The sequence below is a fragment of the Arachis hypogaea genome, chromosome 9 (genome assembly GCF_003086295.3).
Source record: "Arachis hypogaea cultivar Tifrunner chromosome 9, arahy.Tifrunner.gnm2.J5K5, whole genome shotgun sequence".
Classification (NCBI taxonomy): Eukaryota; Viridiplantae; Streptophyta; class Magnoliopsida; order Fabales; family Fabaceae; genus Arachis; species Arachis hypogaea.
In genome coordinates this window covers 72,599,863-72,619,510 of record NC_092044.1, presented here as the reverse complement: position 1 = coordinate 72,619,510, position 19,648 = coordinate 72,599,863, and positions in this window count along the sequence as shown.

Below are 19,648 nucleotides of genomic sequence, written 5' to 3'. Positions count from 1 at the left end.
ATTGTTGGGTGTGATGACAAACGCAAAAGAATCAATGGATTCTATTCCAATATGATCAAGAACCGACAGATGATTAGCCGTGCCGTGACAGAGCATTTGGACCTTTTTCACTGAGAGGATGGGATGTAGCCATTGACAATGGTGATGCCCTACATACAGCTTGCCATGGAAAGGAATAAGAAGGATTGAAGGAAGACAGTAGGAAAGCAGAGATCCAACAGGGACATGCACCTCCACACACTTATCTGAAATTCCCACCATTGAATTACATGAGTAACTCTATCTTTATTTTCTGTTTTATTTATTATTTGAAAACTCCATAACATTTACTATCTGCCTAACTGAGATTTACAAGATGACCATAGCTTGCTTGATACCAACAATCTCCGTGGGATCGACCCTTACTCACGTAAGGTATTACTTGGACGACCCAGTGCACTTGCTGGTTAGTTGTGCGGAGTTGTGACTAAGTGTGATTCACGTTTGAGAGCGCTACCAAGTTTTTGGTGCCATTGTTAATTATCACAATTTCGTGCACGAAGTTTTTGGCGTCGTTGCCGGGGATTGTTCGAGTTTGGACAACTGACAGTTCATCTTGTTGCTCAGATTAGGTAATTTTCTTTTTGTTTTGTTTTCATAAAATTTTTCAAAAAAACATTATCCTTATTCTCGAAAAAAAATATTTTGAAAATAAATCATTCTATGGCTTCGGAATTTTTAAGAATGGATTCTAGAGTTTCATGAAGCATGTTGAAACCTGGCTGGCTGTAAAGCCATATCCAAATTCTTTTGGACTAAGGCTTCAACTAATCACCACAATGTATGTAATTCCATCCTAAAGCTGGCTGGCTATGAAGCCATATCTAACCCTTGGATTGGAGCTTTAGGCTAACATTGAAAGACTTCTGGAATCCTTCTTAAAAATTTTTAATTTCTTGTTTTCTTATTCCTATATGTTTTTCAAAATATATATATATATATATATAAAAGAAAATACAAAAAATCATAAAATAAAAAAAAACCAAAAATATTTTGTGATTCTTGTTTGAGTCTTGGGTCATGTTTTAAGTTTGGTGTCAAATGCATGCTTTAAAAATATTTCTTGCATTTTTCGAAAATTCATGCATTCATAGTGTTCTTCATGATCTTCAAGTTGTTCTTGGTAAGTCTTCTTGTTTGATCTTGATGTTTTCTTGTTTTGTGTCTTTTATTGTTTTTCATGTGCATCTTTGCATTCATATTGTCTAAGCATTAAAGATTTTTAATTTTGGTGTCTTGCATGTTTTCTTTGCATAAAAAATTTTTCAAAAATATGTTCTTGATGTTCATCATGATCTTCAAGGTGTTCTTGGTGTTCATCTTGACATTCATAGTGTTCTTGCATGCATCATTGGTTTTGATCCAAAATTTTCATGTTTTGAGTCATATTTGTGTTTTTCTCTCTCATCATTAAAAATTCAAAAATAAAAAATATCTTTTCCTTTTCTCTCTCAACATTTCGAAAACTTGGGTTGACTTAGTCAAAAATTTCTAAAATTAGTTGTTTTTTGTAAGTCAAGTTAAATTTTCAAATTCTAAAAATCTTATCTTATTAAAACTTTTTCAAAAATCAAATCTTTTTCATTTTTTATTTAATTTTCGAAAATTTAATGTTTTAAAATATTTTTCAAAAATCTTTTTCTTAGTTTTATCTTTATTTTCGAAAATTATGCTAACAATTATTATGATTGATTAAAAAATTTGAAGTTTGTTACTTTCTTGTTAAGAAAGGTTCAATCTTTAAATTCTAGAATCATATCTTTTAGTTTCTTGTTAGTTAAGTAATTAATTTTAATTTTAAAAATTAAATCTTTTCTAACCATATCTTTTTTAATCATATATTTTCATTTTATCTTTTATATCATATTTTTTTCAAAATTTTATCTTTTTTCAAAAATTTGATTTTAAAATATCTTTTCTAACTTCTTATCTTCTTATCTTCTTATCTTTTCAAATTTGATTTTCAAATCTTTTTCAACTAACTAATTAACTTTTTGTTTGTTTCTTATCTTTTTCAAAACCACCTAACAACTTTTCTCTCTCTAATTTTCGAAAATACCTCCCTCTTGTTCAAAAATTCTTTATTTAATTAATTAATTGTTTTAAATTTTAATTTTAATTTTATTTCTTATCTTTATTTTTTCGAAAATCATTTAACTCCTTTTTAAAATTTATTTTCAAAAATTTCTCCCTCTCTCATATTATTCTATTTATTCATTCATTTACTAACACTTCTCTTCATCTCAAATCACTGCCCTTATCCTCACCCTTGTGTTTGGATTCTCCTTTCTTCTTCTACTAATAATAAGGAACCTCTTTACTGTAACATAGAGGATCCCTCTTCTTTTTCTATTCTCTTCTCTTTCATATGAGCAGGAACAAGGAAAAAGGCATTCTTGTTGAAGCTGATCCAGAACCTGAAAGGACTCTAAAGAGGAAACTAAGAGAAGCTAAATTACAACAATCCAGAGATAACCGTACTGAAATTTTCGAACAAGAAAAGGAGATGGCAGCAGAACCCAACAACAATAATGCAAGAAGGATGCTTGGTGATTATACTACACCTACTTCCAAGTTTGATGGAAGAAGCATCTCAATTCCTGCCATTGGAGCAAACAATTTTGAGCTGAAACCTCAACTAGTTGCTCTAATGCAACAGAACTACAAGTTTCATGGACTTCCATCAGAAGATCCCTACCAATTTTTAACTGAGTTCTTGCAGATCTGTGAGACTGTTAAGACTAATGGAGTAGATCCTGAAGTCTACAGGATCATGCTTTTCTCTTTTGCTGTAAGAGACAGAGCTAGAGCATGGTTGGACTCTTAACCTAAAGATAGCCTGGACTCTTAGGATAAGTTGGTCACGGCCTTCTTGGCTAAGTTCTTTCCTCCTCAAAAGCTGAGCAAGCTTAGAGTGGATGTTCAGACCTTCAAATAAAAAGATGGTGAATTCCTCTATGAAGCTTGGGAAAGATACAAACAGATGACCAAAAGATGTCCTTCTGACATGTTTTCAGAATGGACCATGATAGATATATTCTATTATGGTCTATCTGAGTTTTCTAAGATGTCATTGGACCATTCTCTAGGTGGATCCATTCACCTAAAGAAAACACCTACAGAGCTCAAGAAATTATTGACATGGTTGCAAATAACCAGTTCATGTACACTTCTGAGAGGAATTCCGTGAATAATGGGATGCCTCAAAGGAAGGGAGTTCTTGAAATTGATGCTCTGAATGCCATTTTGGCTCAGAACAAAATGTCGACTCAGCAAGTCAACATGATTTCTCAAAGTCTAAATGGATGGCAAAATGCATCCAACAGTACTAAAGAGGCATCTTCTGAAGAAGAAGCTTATGATCCTGAGAACCCTGCAATAACAGAAGTAAATTATATGGGTGAACCTTATGGAAACACCTATAATTCATCATGGAAAAATCATCCAAATTTCTCATGGAAGGATCAACAAAAGCCTCAACAAGGCTTTAATAATGGTGGAAGAAATTGGCTCAGCAATATCAGGCCTTATCCATTATCTTCTCAGCAACAGACAGAGAATTATGAACAGAGTACCTCTAACTTAGCAAATTTAGTCTCTGATCTGTCTAAGGCCACTTTAAGTTTCATGAGTGAAACAAGGTCCTCCATCAGAAATCTGGAGGCACAAGCGGGCCAACTGAGTAAGAAAATCACTGAAACTCCTCCTAGTACTCTCCCAAGCAATACTGAAGAAAATCCAAAAAGAGAGTGCAAGGCCATTGATATAATCAATATGGCTGAACCTAGAGAGGAAGGAGAGGACGTGAATCCCAATGAGGAAGACCTCATGGGACGTCTCTCAAGCAAGAAGGAGTTCCCTATTGAAGACCTAAAGGAATCTAAGGCTTATATAGAGACCATAGAGATACCATTAAACCTCCTTCTGCCATTCATCTAAAGACTATTCTTCCTCTGAAGAGGATGAAGATGTAACTGGAGAGCAAGTTGCTCAATATCTAGGAGCCATCATGAAGCTGAATGCCAAGTTGTTTGGTAATGAGACTTGGGAAGGTGAACCTCCCTTGCTTATTAGTGAACTAGACACATGGGTTCGGCAAACTTTACCTCAAAAGAGACAAGATCCTGGCAAATTCTTAATACCCTGTACCATAGGCACCATGACCTTTGACAAGGCTCTGTGTGACCTAGGGTCAGGCATAAATCTTATGCCACCCTCTGTAATTGAGAAACTGGGGATTATTGAGGTACAGCCTGCCATATTCTCATTACAAATGGCAGACAATTCAGTAAGACAAGCTTATGGATTGGTAGAGGACGTGTTGGTAAGGTTGAAGGCCTTTACATCCCTGCTGATTTCATAATCTTAGACACTAGGAAGGAGGAGGATGAATGCATCATCCTTGGAAGACCTTTCCTAGCCACAGCAGGAGCTGTGATAGATGTTAACAGAGGAGAATTAGTCCTTCAATTGAATGGAGATTACCTTGTGTTTAAGGCTCAAGGATCTTCTTCTTTAACAATGGAGAGGAAGCATGAAAAGCTTCTCTCAGTACAGAGTCAAACAAAGCCCCCACAATAAAACTTTAAGTTTGGTGTTGAGAGGCCACAGCCAAACTCTAAGTTTGGTGTTGAATCCCCACATCCAAACTCTAAGTTTGGTGTTGGAAGTTTACAACATTGACCTGATCACCTGTGAGGCTCCATGAGAGCCCACTATCAAACTATTGACATTAAAGAAGCACTTATTGGGAGGTAACCCAATTTTTATTTATCTAATTTTATTTTATTTTCATTGTTCTTTTATGTTTTATTAGGTTCATGATCATGTGGAGTCACGAAAAAAATATTAAAATTAAAAACAGAATCAAAAATAGCAGAAGAAAAATCACACCCTGGAGGAAGGACTTACTGGCATTTAAACGCCAATAAGGAGTATCTGGCTGGTGTTTAACGCCAGAACAGAGCATGGATCTGGCGTTGAACGCCAGAAACAAGCAACATCCTGGCGTTTAAACGCTAGGAATATACCTTGAGGAGAGCTGGCGCTGAACGCCAAAAACAAGCATGGAACTAGCGTTCAACGCCAGAAACATGCTGCAGTTGGGCGTTGAACGCCCAGAACATGCATCACCTCGGCGTTTAAACGCCAGAATTGCATGCAAAGGCACTTTACATGCCTAATTGGTGCAGGGATGTAAATTCTTGACACCTCAGGATCTGTGGACCCCACAGGATCCCCACCTACCATATTCTCCCATCTTCTCAACATTCATCCTCTCTTTCCAATAAACACTCTTCCCCAAAACCCTTCACCAATTACCTCAATCTCTCTTCCCAATTACCCCTTTCACCACTCACATCCATCCACTCTTTCCCATAAACCCCACATACCTTCAAAATTCAAAATTTCTTTCCCACCCAAACCCACCCTAAATAACCGAACCTACTTCCTCTCCCCTCACTATATAAACCCCTCTATTCTCCTTAATTTTCACACAACACAAATTTCTCTCCTATACCTTGGCCGAATACACCTTTCTCCACTCTCCTCCATATTTTCTCTTCTTCTTTTATTTTCTTTCTTCTCTTGCTCGAGGGCGAGCAATATTCTAAGTTTAGTGTGGTAAAAGCATAAGCTTTTTGTTTTTCCATTACCATTGATGGCACCTAAGACCGGAGAAACTTCTAGAAAAGGGAAAGGAAAGACAAAAGCTTCCACCTCCGAGTCATGGGAGATGGAGAGATTCATCTCCAAAGCCCATCAAGACCACTTCTATGATGTTGTGGCTAAGAAGAAAGTGATCCCTGAGGTCCCTTTCAAGCTCAAGAAAAATGAGTTTCCGGAGATCCGACATGAGATTCAAAGAAGAAGTTGGGAAGTTCTGACCAACCCCATTCAACAAGTCGGAATCTTGATGGTTCAAGAGTTCTATGCCAATGCATGGATCACTAGGAACCATGATCAAAGTATGAACCCAAATCCAAAGAACTATCTTACAATGGTTTGGGGGAAATACTTAGATTTTAGTCCGGAAAATGTGAGGTTGGCATTCAACTTGCCCATGATGCAAGGAGATGCACACCCCTACACAAGAAGGGTCAACTTTGATCAAAGGTTGGACAAGGTCCTTAGGGACATATGTGTTGAAGGAGCCCAATGGAAAAGAGACTCCAAAGGCAAGCCAGTTCAATTAAGAAGACTAGACCTCAAGCCTGTAGCTAAAGGATGGTTGGAGTTCATCCAACGCTCCATCATCCCCACTAGCAACCAATCTGAAGTTACTGTGGATCGGGCCATCATGATTCATAGCATCATGAATGGAGAGGAAGTAGAAGTTCATGAAGTCATCTCCTTTGAATTCTACAAAATAGCCGAAAAGCCTTATATCTTGGCAAGGCTAGCTTTTCCTCATCTTATTTGCCATCTATGTTACTAAGCTGGAGTCATCATAGAAGGAGACATCCCCATTGAGGAGGACAAGCCCATCACTAAAAAAAGGGTGGAGAAAACAAGAGAGCCCACTCATGGAACCCAAGAGACGCATGAGGAAGCTCATCACCAAGAAATCCCGGAGATGCCTCAAGGGATGCACTTTCCTCCCAACAACTATTGGGAACAACTCAACACTTCTCTAGAAGATTTGAGTTACAATATGGATCAATTAAGGGTGGAACATCAAGAGCACTCCATCATTCTCTATGAAATTAGAGAAGATCAAAGAGCAATGAGGGAGGAGCAACAAAGGCAAGGAAGAGACATAGAAGAACTCAAGGACATCATTGGTTCTTCAAGAAGAAAGTGCCACCATCACTAAGGTGGACTCATTCCTTGTTCTTATTTTATTTCTGTTTTTCGGTTTTTATGCTATATGTGTGTTTATGTTTTGTGTCTTTATTACATGATCATTAGTATGTAGTAACTATGTCTTAAGGCTATGAATAATTCCATAAATCCTTCACCTCTCTTAAATGAAAAATGTTTCTAATTCAAAAGAACAAGAAGTACATGAATTTCAAAATTATCCTTGAATTTAGTTTAATTATATTGATGTGGTGACAATACTTTTTGTCTTCTGAATGAATGCTTGAACAGTGCATATTTTTGATCTTGTTGTTTATGAATGTTAAAATTGTTGACTCTTGAAAGAATGATGAACAAAGAGAAATGCTATTGATAATCTGAAAAAATTATGAAATTGATTCTTGAAGCAAGAAAAAGCAGTGAAAAAGCAAAAGCTTGTGAAAAAAATAGAAAAAAAAGAAAAAGCAAACAGAAAAAGCCAATAGCCCTTAAAACCAAAAGGCAAGGGTAAAAGGGATCCAAGGAAATAAAATCCAGGTCTAAGCGGCTAAATCAAGCTGTCCCTAACCATGTGCTTGTGGCATGCAGGTCCAAGTGAAAAGCTTGAGACTGAATGGTTAAAGTCGTGATCCAAAGCAAAAAAAAAGGTGTGCTTAAGAGCTCTGGACACCTCTAACTGGAGACTTTAGCAAAGCTGAGTCACAATCTGAAAAGGTTCACCCAGCTATCTGTCTGTGGCATTTATGTATCCGGTGGTAATACTGGAAAACAAAGTGCTTAGGGCCACGGCCAAGAACCATGAAAGTAGCTGTATTCAAGAATCAACAAATTTAACTAGGAGAATTAATAACACCATCTAAAATTCTAAGTTCCTAGAGATGCCAATCATTCTAAACTTCAAAGGAGAAAGTGAGATGCCAAAACTGTTCAGAAGCAAAAAGCTACAAGTCCCGCTCATCTAATTAGAATTAATATTCATTGATATTTTGGAATTTATAGTATATTCTCTTCTTTTTATCCTTCCGAGAAGCATCACAGTGCACCTCAAACGGTTCACGCGGTTCCAACAAGACTAAAACAGGTGTGATGAGCGGATAATTTATACGCTTTTTGGCATTGTTTTTAGATAATTTTTAGTGTAATCTAGCTACTTTTAGGAATATTTTCATTAGTTTTTATGCTAAATTCACATTTCTGGACTTTAGTATGAGTTTGTGTGTTTTTCTGTGATTTCAGGTAATTTCTGGCTGAAATTAAGGGACCTGAGCAAAACGCTGATAAAAGGCTGACAAAGGACTGCTGATACTATTGGATTCTGACCTCCCTGCACTCGAAATGAATTTTCTGGAGCTACAGAACTCCAAATGGCCCGCTATCAACGGCGGTGGAAAGTAGACAGCCAGAGCTTTTCAGAAATATATAATAGTCCATACTTTATTCTTGATTAGATGATGTAAACTGGCGCTCAACGCCAGTTCCATGCTGCATTCTAGAGTCAAACGCCAGAAACACGTCACGAACCAGAGTTGAACGCCAAAAACATGTTACAACTTGGCGTTCAACTCCAAAAGAAGCCTCAGCTCGTGTAAAGTTCAAGCTCAGCCCAAGCACACACCAAGTGGGCCCCGGAAATGGATTTCTGCATCAATTACTTACTTCTGTAAACCCTAGTAACTAATCTAGTATAAATAGGACTTTTTACTATTGTATTCAGTGTCTTTGATTGTATTTTTTGATCTTTTGATCACGTTTGGGGGCTGGCCATTCGGCCATGCCTGGACCTTCATCACTTGTGTATTTTTAACGGTGGAGTTTCTACACACCATAGATTAAGGGTGTGGAGCTCTGCTATACCTCAAGTTTCAATGCAATTATTACTATTTTCTATTCAATTCCGCTTGTTCTTATTCTAAGATATTCGTTGCACTTCAACATGATGAATGTGATGATCCATGACACTCATCATCATTCTCACCTATGAACGTGTGACTAACAACCACTTCCGTTCTACCTTAGACCGAGCGTATATCTCTTGGATTCCTTAATCAGAATCTTCGTGGTATAAGCTAGATTGATGGCGGCATTCATGAGAATCCGGAAAGTCTAAACCTTGTCTGTGGTATTTCGAGTAGGATTCAAGGATTGAATGACTGTGACGAGCTTCAAACTCGCGATTGTTGGGCGTGATGACAAACGCAAAAGAATCAAGGGATTCTATTCCAACATGATCGAGAACCGACAGATGATTAGCCGTGCTGTGACCGAGCATTTGGACCTTTTTCACTGAGAGGATGGGATGTAGCCATTGACAATGGTGATGCCCTACATACAGCTTTCCATGGAAAGAAATAAGAAGGATTGAAGGAAGACAGTAGGAAAGCAGATATCCAACAGGGACAAGCACATCCACACACTTATTTGAAATTCCCACCATTGAATTACATGAGTAACTCTATCTTTATTTTTTATTTTATTTATTATTCGAAAACTCCATAACATTTACTATCCGCCTAACTGAGATTTACAAGATGACCATAGCTTGCTTCATACCAACAATCTCCGTGGGATGACCCTTACTCACGTAAGGTATTACTTGGACGACCCAGTGCACTTGCTGGTTAGTTGTGCGGAGTTGTGACTAAGTGTGACTCACGTTTGAGAGCGCTACCAAGTTTTTGGTGCCATTGTTGATGATCATAATTTCGTGCACCAAGGTGCTGAAGTTAACTTCTGCTTCAAGGTCTGAAAACTCTCTTTACACTCCGACGTCCAAACAAATGGCGCTTCCTATCTTATCAACTTGGCCATGGGTAATGCAAATTGGGAAAACCCTTAAATGACTCTCCAGTAATATTTGGCTAAACCCAAGAAGCTTCTAACTTCCGTCATCATTGTCGATCTTTCCCATTCTATCACCGTTTTTACCTTAGAAGGATCTACGGCTATTCCTCCCTTGCTCACCACATGACCTAAGAGCTTCACTTCTTCCTTCCAGAACTCACACTTCAACAACTCAGCATACAACTTTCGCTGCGTCACTCTGATTATCATCATTACAAATCCGAAAAGTTTTTTTAAATCAAATACCGGTTTTGTAATATTTTTCAACACCTTTAAAACAAGTCCAATCTAAAGGAGACCATTGTTAAAACCTTATCAAAAGAGTCAAAAATGTTTTAATTTGTAAATCAATCATCTTAAAGCCCGATTTTCCTAAATTCATTGAAACCTTTAAATCAAAACCTTTAAATTGGAATCCCTGTTGATAAGCTAGATTTACAACCAAAATCACAAGTCAAGAAAATCTTAGGACTCACTTTCCTTTTAAATTCGTGTCATTTGATCAAAAGTTCCAGTCCCAGTTTCAAAACCAAATCATTCAAACCAGAATTTCAAACCAGGTTTAAAAATCCATCTAAGCTTTAAAACCTTTTTCGACATAAATGACGATAGTCTATACTATGAAGATAAGTTGAGGTTCGGCCGTCGGCTTCATAATTACCTCAATCCAGTTGTTGTGATCGACCCGCCTCATGTGTTCTTCAGAGTGGACAATCTCTAACCAAATGTCCTGGTGCGCCACACTTGTAACATAGTTTCTTACCCAATTGGCATGGCCTATTCGGATGGTAGTTCCCACACTCCTGACATTTCATATTAGGGGAATAAGCTCTTAAATGCTTCCCTTTATCATATTTCTTAAGGTTTTGCCCCCTTGATCCAAGGTTGTTGTCGCGTTCCCTACTAGTGTTTACTCCATGGGTGTCCCTTGACAAGGCTACCGTCTTCGTGTTCTCTTCAACCACTCTTGCCTTGCTCACCAGATCGGAGAAAATATGGATCTCCACAGGAGCCACAGCCATCCTGATGCCGTCCTTCAAACCCATTTGATACTTGACACACTTCCAGCTTTCATACGCCTCCAGGGCACCCTGACACGCCTTAGAAAACCTACAAAGTTCCTCGAATTCGCTTGTATATTCTGCCACCGACAAGGAACCTTGCTCCAGCAACAATAGTTCCATCTCCTTTGCTTCCCTTGCAGACTCAGAAAAATACTTCTTGTAGAAGGCCGTTTGGAACATATCCCAAGAAACGTTGGTGTTTTGAAGATGTAACAAGCGGCACTCTGCTTGCCACCAATGCTAGGCCTCTTCCCGAAGCTAATAAGCAGCAAACTCCACGTATTGGTTGTGCAGGACATGCTGTGCCTGCAGCGCACGCTCTATCGCTTGGAACCAGTTGTCTGCTTCTGTGGGAGTTGTTGAACCTCTGAAACTTGCGGATGCACCTTGAGAAAAGTCACTAAGGTCATCGGAGTACCTCCCATGTTGTTTCTGCTCCCTTCAGCATTGTCATCCGCATTTCTTTCGCCATTCCCATTTTTGTTTCCGACCGGTTGACCTAACCTCTACACAGCTTGTAGAGTCGCAGCAGCGTTAGCCTCCACGGTGTTTGAGGTTCGCCATTGCCGCCATGAACTTGGAATGGTTATCGGCCGGTCGCTCATTCCTACTCTCTCTTCGTGAACGTGTACGACCTTGTTCGCGAGTAGCCATTAGGGTTCCTGTCTACACCAAACATTTGATATCAAGGTGATCAGTCTCAATATCAAAGGTCTAGTGCTTCAATTATCCCATAAAGGCACTCACAAACAAGTATGCTATGAAATATCTACTAGCATGAAAGAAAAATGACCCAGAGTATGCAACGAAGCACAAACGGTCCATCCCTCAGGCTCACGAGGACGAACTGCTCTGATACCACTAAATGTAACACCCCAATTAGCCTAAACCTTACCTCACGTCATAAAGCAAAGGTTAATCAAAGGTTACGACAGTTCTAAGCTTATACATATAATATATATAGAAAGAATAGTATAATCTAGAACCCCGATGAAGGATATAGCTCGAGACAGGATTTTAAAAGCGCAAAACGTGTTAACAAAGCTACTAACTTAAAGCTCAAGAAAATGATGTAATATAATAAAATAAAGTAATATAGTATCATAAGAATCTAGCCACAGCTCGCAGAGTTTAAGCTGACCATCCATATACAGACCATATATGAAACCAGACATTTAAAACAGCTTATACAAGTTTTGTTCTCTCAAATACAAGCCTCTAAGCAAAACAAAATACGAAAATGAGAGATATGTTAAAAATAAAGAAGTGCCCGGATCCTCCGCTTCTATCACCAATCAGACAACTCACCGAAGTGGGTCGCGACTTGCATCTGAAAAAAACACAACAGAAATATGGTATGAGAACCGGAGGTTCTCAGTATGGTAACAGTGCCCAGTGATGTAGGATATAAGAGCCCGGGATGCCAAAGGCAATCCTAGACTCCATATCCATCACAAGAGTTCAAGCTTAAAGCAGTCTAAACAATAAAGCATAATATGTAAAACCTTAACCAAACTTGAAACCTTAGTATATACAAAGGGTAATCTATTCTTAAAGGATTTTCTACTCTAACCATACACCACTGTCCCACAGCATTTACCAACCTATCCTCCATACGAACCCATCGCCATCGCCTACCTAACGTCCTCAAACCAGACAAACACAGATAATACAAACAAGGAAAACACAGATAATATTCAAGTATACATCAAGTAATTCAAGAAGCAAGTAGACATATTACACATGTAGGTAAACTCAAGTAGTCAAAGCAAGCAAACATGTATAACATGCATATGATGAATGTTTGTCCTATTGGCTGTGATATCACATGTCGGTTATTGTGCCAAACCTGACAGAAAATCTGGTCAACAACTCCTGGATTAGTCTCTCTATTGCACATAAGGAGGAAAATTCTGAGGGAGAGTGCCCTACCACCTTCTCCTTTCAGAGGGAAATATTCCGAGGGAGCGTGCCCTACCACCTTCCTCCAGTTGTCGCATGATTACGTGGGTTAGTGCCCTACCACCTCGCAATCATAGAGAAACCCATGCTTAGGAGGAAAATTCTGAGGGAGAGTGCCCTATCACCTTCTCATTTCAGCGGAAAACATTCCGAGGGATGCCTGCCCTACCACCTTCCTCTAGAGCAATCAAAATGAGTGAGAAGCTCAACGCCAAGACTCACATCCGAATGTAGGCAGTATACTACCGCAGCCCCTACGATGGAGAACAACACATGTCATAATTACGTACTCAAACTCAGAGGCCACTTCTCATAGCACACTTCCACTCATTCTCATTCTGTCAACCATACTCATCCATTTCCAAATCTTCAACTCATCATAACCAGCACTTATACATGACTTTCTATTCCGAAACATGCTAGTTCGTTAACTTCTCAATTTCATCCACCATTCTCCTTTCGCACTACAACCAACACATCCTCGGTACACCAGAAACCTAAGCCTCCATTCTCTAATCTTTAATGGTAATCATCAACTAAAACCCTTCGCCTATCTCTCATATTCCCATACTCAAAATTAAGCCCAAAAGCCTTAAAATGGTGTTAAAGAAGCTTAAACCTTGTTGGGAAGGTGAAATAGTTAAAAACAAAGTTTAAAATTATGAAACAGGTCGTGTGCTTCTGCACAGGGGTGTGCGTGCGCATACAGGAAGATTTTGACAGTGTGTGTACACAAAGGGGTGTGCGTACGCATGGGTATTATAATTTATAGAGTTTATTCACTCGCACAAGCTGTGCGAGCACCCCTAACAGACATCCCTTCCCGACTTGTGCATGCGCACATGGCTGTGCGTCCGCACAGATCGTAATTCTTCATTGATGTTCGCGCGTACAACCTGTGCTAGCGCTGCTACTAGAGCCCTTTCCCCTACCTGTGCGTATGCACAAGTCTATGCGTTCTCATAGAATAGTATTTTCGCAGGGTTTTGCATGCGCACAAGGCTGTGCGTCCGCACATATCAGAAAATCCTGATATTCTGCAACTCTGCAGAATTTCAGATTTTCAACACCAATTTTGAATGATCATAACTTTCTCTACAAAATTCTAAATTTCACAAACTTTATATCGATTTAAAGGGTTTTCATAGATCTTTAATTCTAGACATATTTCATCAAGTTTTGAAAACTGAGGCAAAAGTTATGATAAGACAAAGTTCATCAAAAACTAACTTTTACCCAAAAACACAATTTCCTCAATTCTTTAAAACACATAACCAAAACCAAACCAAACCATTCAAAACTCCAATTCTCATCAAAATCAACACCATATGTCCTATTACACCAAGCCTACCATATATTTTTTCACCTTACCTCATCCTCAATATCAACATCAATATTACATATTTCAAACCTCATTAACAATTTCCAACTACATTACCACTTCATTAACATCAATATCATATAAATCACCCAATTCACTTCTCAACTACAAAATCATTCATCCTCATCATATCCTTACTATTCATTATGACCAAACCCAACCATCCTCAATTCATCATAAATCATCATATATCATCATTCAACAACTCAAACAACCACTCAATTCCAAACCTATCCTATGGGTCACTAGCCTAAGTGTCTATGAATATTATATACTACATAGAGGAAACCAAAAGCATACCTTGTCCGATTCCCAATATTCTTTTAACCCGCAAATGAGCAGAAGCAAACTCTCAACTCCAAACCAAGCTTTTAATTCCACTCCAACAAGCACCAATAAGCTCCAAAAGCTCCCAATTACATAATAATCAAACTATACACATATAAATCACCACAAATCAACCTAGGGCTTAACATAAATCAAATTTTCACAAGAGTTTAGCATCTCTTACCTCTCCCAATAGATTTGATGACCAAAATTCAAGGCTAAGCAAGGATTAGAGCATACCTAAACCCTAGATTTTTGAAACTTTGAAGGGAGGAACAAAAAATATTTCGTGGTTACTTTAATACTTTCTTGGATCGGTTTTGTAGAGCTCGTCCCAAGGAATGCGTAGCCACAAACGGTGCAGCGATCGGAGCTTTGTAGCTCAAGATATTGCGAAAAGAAGAGAGGGGTGAATAGTGTTTCTTCTTCTTCCTCCTCTCCTATAAATTTCTGGGTGTGTGTGTGTTTATGAGGTTAGGATTCATTAATGAGTCCTTTTATATGTGGGACTTGGGCCCAACTTGGACCTGGTTCAACCTGCTAATATTTTTAGCCCGCTCGGCCCAACTTGGGCCAAATCTTTAACACTAACATCTGGTTTTCCATTTCTAATATATTTCTAAGAGGTTTGACCATTCTCACTTTTTCTTGTGCAGTACTGGGCAAACTTGAACTGGTTCAACTGGTTCGACTGCCGATTTGTAGTTTTTTACTGTTTTTGCAGAAAACACATTTTCTAACTCGGAAGGACCTACTGAGTTCAAAAATCATATTTAAATCTCCAAATTCTCATCCTAAATTTTCAGAATTTAATTGGGATACTTAAATGATTTTATTCGTAAAAATGCCGGTTCTTACAGGTTCTAGCCTCTACCATAGAGATCCTAATCTCCTCGAAAATCAGCTGAACTAGTGTCTCGAGAATTCCCCAACGAAGTCGTGGATTAGCTGTCTAAGAGATGTATAAACATTGCTGGCGGTTCGCGCTTTCCGGTCACGTATTCACATGAACCCAAGCAGACACGGGTATTTGTCAGGCATGTTCGTCTTAGTATGACGAACAGAGCTGATTTTCACTAATCATCCTATTCACCATGTTGAAGAGCGAGTATACATCTTAGAATTAGATCAAACATGGATTGAAGAAAAAATAGTAATACTTTTATTAATTCATAGGACTCAGCAGGGCTCCTCCCCTTAACCTAGGAGGTTTAGAAACTCATACTGAAAAAAATACAAAGTAAAACTTGAAAATAATGTGAATAATGGGCGAAGATCCTTAACAAAGTATGATCGTCTACTTTAAATACTAAACTAATGACTAGTAAGGGTAAAACATTTTTTTAGTGCTAAAATCCACTTCTGGGGCCCACTTAATGAATGTTTGGGTTGAGCTTTGATGAGATCCTCGTGCTAGAAGGCCTCTAGGTCATCAAACGCTGGCTAGGGGGTCCTCTCTGGGCGTTTGGACACTGGGTGATGAGCGGATAATTTATACGCTTTTTGGCAATGTTTTTACATAGTTTTTAATATATTTTACTTACTTTTTAGTATATTTTATTACTTTTTATGCAAAAATTATATTTCTGGACTTTACTATGAGTTTGTGTGTTTTTCTGTGATTTCAGATATTTTCTGGCTGAAATTAAGGGACCTGAACAAAAATCTGATTGAGAGGCTGAGAAATGACTGAAGATGCTGTTGGATTCTGACATCCCTCCACTCGAACTAGATTTTATGGATCTAAAGAAGCCCAATTGGTGCGCACTTAATTGAGTTGGAAAGTAGACATCATGGGTTTTCCAGCAATGTATAATAGTCCATACTTTGCCCGAGATTTGATGGCCTAAACTGGCATCCAAACGCCCACCAAAGACCCTTTTCTGGCGTAAAATGCCAGAATTGGCACCAAAGCTAGAGTTAAATGCCCAAACTGGCACCAAAACTGGCGTTTAAACTCCAAGAAGAGTCTATGCACGTGAAAGCTTCAATACTCAGTCTAAACACACACCAAGTGGGCCCCAGAAGTGGATTTCTGCACTATCTACACTTAGTTACTCATTTTCTGTAAACCTAGTTTACTAGCTTAGTGTAAATAGCACTTTTTACTATTGTATTCATATCTTTAGAGCATTTTTGAGAATATCTTAGGATCATTTTTTATCTCTTGATCACGTTTTGGAGGCTGGCCATTCGACCATGCCTGGACCTTCATCACTTATGTATTTTCAACGGTAGAGTTTCTACACCTCATAAATTAAGGTGTGGAGCTCTGTTGTTCCTCATGAATCAAAGCAAAGTACTATTGTTTCTTTATTCAATTCATGCTTATTCTTGTTCTAAGATATTCACTCGTACTTTAACCTGATGGATGTGATGATCCGTGACACTCATCATCATCCTCCCTTATGAATGCGTGCCTGACAACCACTTCCGTTCTATCTGCAAGAGCTTGAGTGTGTATCTCTTGGCCTCCTGGTTCACGATGCATGGTTGCCTCTCCTGACAACAGAGTCTTCTATTCCGTGAGATCAGAATCTTCGTGGTATAAGCTAGAATCAATTGGCAGCTTTCTTGAGATCCGGAAAGTCTAAACCTTGTCTGTGGTATTCCGAGTAGGATCTGGGATGGGATGACTATGACGCGCTTCAAACTCATGACTGCTGGATGCAGTGACAGTGTGCAAAAGGATCATTGGATCTTATTCCGACACGATCGAGAACCGACAGCTGATTAGCCATGCGGGAAATCGTAGCGGACATGTTTTCACTGAGAGGACAGATGGTAGCCATTAACAACGGTGATCCACCAACATACAGCTTGCCATGGAAGGAAGTACGCATGATTGGATGAGGACAATAAGAAAGCAGAGGCTCAGAGGAAACAAAGCATCTCCACACACTTATCTGAAATTCCCACCAATGAATTGCATAAGTATCTCTATCCTATTTTATGTTTTATTTCTCTTTTATTCATCAAAACCTCATAACCATTTGAATCCGCCTGACTGAGATTTACAAGATGACCATAGCTTGCTTCAAGCCGACAATCTCCGTGGGATCAACCCTTACTCACGTAAGGTATTACTTGGACGACCCAGTACAGTTGCCGGTCAACTGCGCGGAGTTGTGTGAAAATTGTGACTCACAATTTCGTGTACCACTGGGCTCTGTTCCTTGGGCGTTGGACACTAAGAAGAGGGCAAGAGGCTGGCGTTGGATGCCAGTTTTGGACCTTTGAATTTGAAGCAAAGTATAGACTATTATGCATTACTGGAAAGCTCTTGAAGTCAGCTTTCCATAGCCGTTGAGAACGCTCCATTTGGATTTTTGTAACTTCAGAAATGCTCTTCTGAGTGCAAGGAGGTCAGATTTGGACAGCATCTGCAGCGCTTTCTCTGTCTCTAAATCAGACTTCTTCTCCAACTCCTCAATTTCAGCCAAAAAATACCTGAAATTGTACAAAAATACACAAACTCATAGTAAAATAAAAAAATGTGAATTTAACACTAAAACCTATAAAAACTTAATAAAAATTAAACAAAACATACTAAAAACTATATGAAAATGATGCCAAAAAGCGTATAAAATATCCGCTCATGAGTAGGATCAGCGATAAGTTTTGGTTGAATGGTTTCTTAGTAAGAGGTGACATGTATGTAGTGCTATTTTGTGCAAAAATTTATATAAGAAAAATATGAGTTTTAATTTTGGATAATGAACCTAACTATTCACCCCAATCCTACTAAACTCCCCAGTTCTTATCCCCTATTTTCACCACTTTCAGCTACAAGTGTAAAGGTTTAGTGTAGAGTTACAGGAGCATAGAAGATTATGTTAACGAGTTGAGTTGTTAGATTTTATTATTCCCTCGTCGTTTATTGTTTTGGTTTTTAGAGGGGTAGGACTTGTCTTTGAGTATCTTTGAATAAGTCTATGTATATAATGCTACGTGAATATGTAAATTTTTGTGATTAAATTGTTTAAAGTACAGCTCTTTATTTTCTTGGCTAAAATTTCGATTCGTATTCGCGAAGGCTCAATATTAAATAAAGATAGTATAAAATAAAAAGGTTTAGAGCTAAGTAACGCCTAAACTTTTAGTATGATCATGAGGTGCTAAAAGTTAGAGTGTTACATTATGGTATCAGAGTAGTTCGTTCCTGTTAGAGCCTTAAGAATGGGCTGACTATGCTTCACTACATACTTTGAGTGTCTATCATGCAGTAGGACTTGTCTTAATGACAAGAGTTTGAGTTTTATATGCTTGACTGTCTGTTGATTAACGCTATTAGCTTACCATTGCATACCTCATGATATTGAGCCTGGCCAACTTAATACTAATAACTTATGTATATGGAAAACTTAATGAAAATCATGGGTTTTGGGAATGTTAGAAGTTAAGTTTTAGGGGTTAGCTCCGTTTTAACGTATAATCCTTATTCGTGCTAATGTGAATCTCTTCCTTGATTTCTTGCAGTGAAATTCTTTATTTCGAACTTCCTTCTTGTGATATGAATCTTTTCTATTTTATTCAATTGTCGAGGGCAAAAATTTTTGTAAAATGGGTAGGATATAACAACTCGAGTTTTTGAAAATTAAATAATGAGTTATTCATGATTTATTATTTTATTTAAAGAAAATTATTTTTCTAAAAGTAATTAAATTAAATTTTATGATACTTAAATTTTAAAATCCATCAGATTTTTTAAATAATTTTTATTATAATGAGATATTTTGAAAAAGATAAAAGAACTATTATTATTGTTATTGTTATTTTATTTTTAACCACTTCAATTAAAATAAAGATTTGTATAATAACGTTGTTCTTAAAGTTCAAAAAAAAAAAAGAAAGAATTGGCCGAAGCCATTTGGGAGCAAAAGAGAGGAAGTAAAACATGGCTTATATGTATATATACATATATATAACTAATGCCACTTAATCACTTAATCATGAATCAACATTTGATTACCTCCATTCACTTGGTCGAGATCCAAAGGGGAAAGAAAAGAAAAGAAACGTGACTTAAAATGTGTATAAACATATATATAATAATGACATATGTTTGCTTTCATTTCCATCATCCTTGATCATTTTCATTTTCTTGCTCCCACCACCGAATTGAACTTGGGGAAAAAGAAAAAGGAAGAACCGAGAAAGAGAAACGAGAAACATCCATGAACTCAAAGCGTCTGAGCCTAATTTCTTTTAATCCGTAACTCCGATAAAA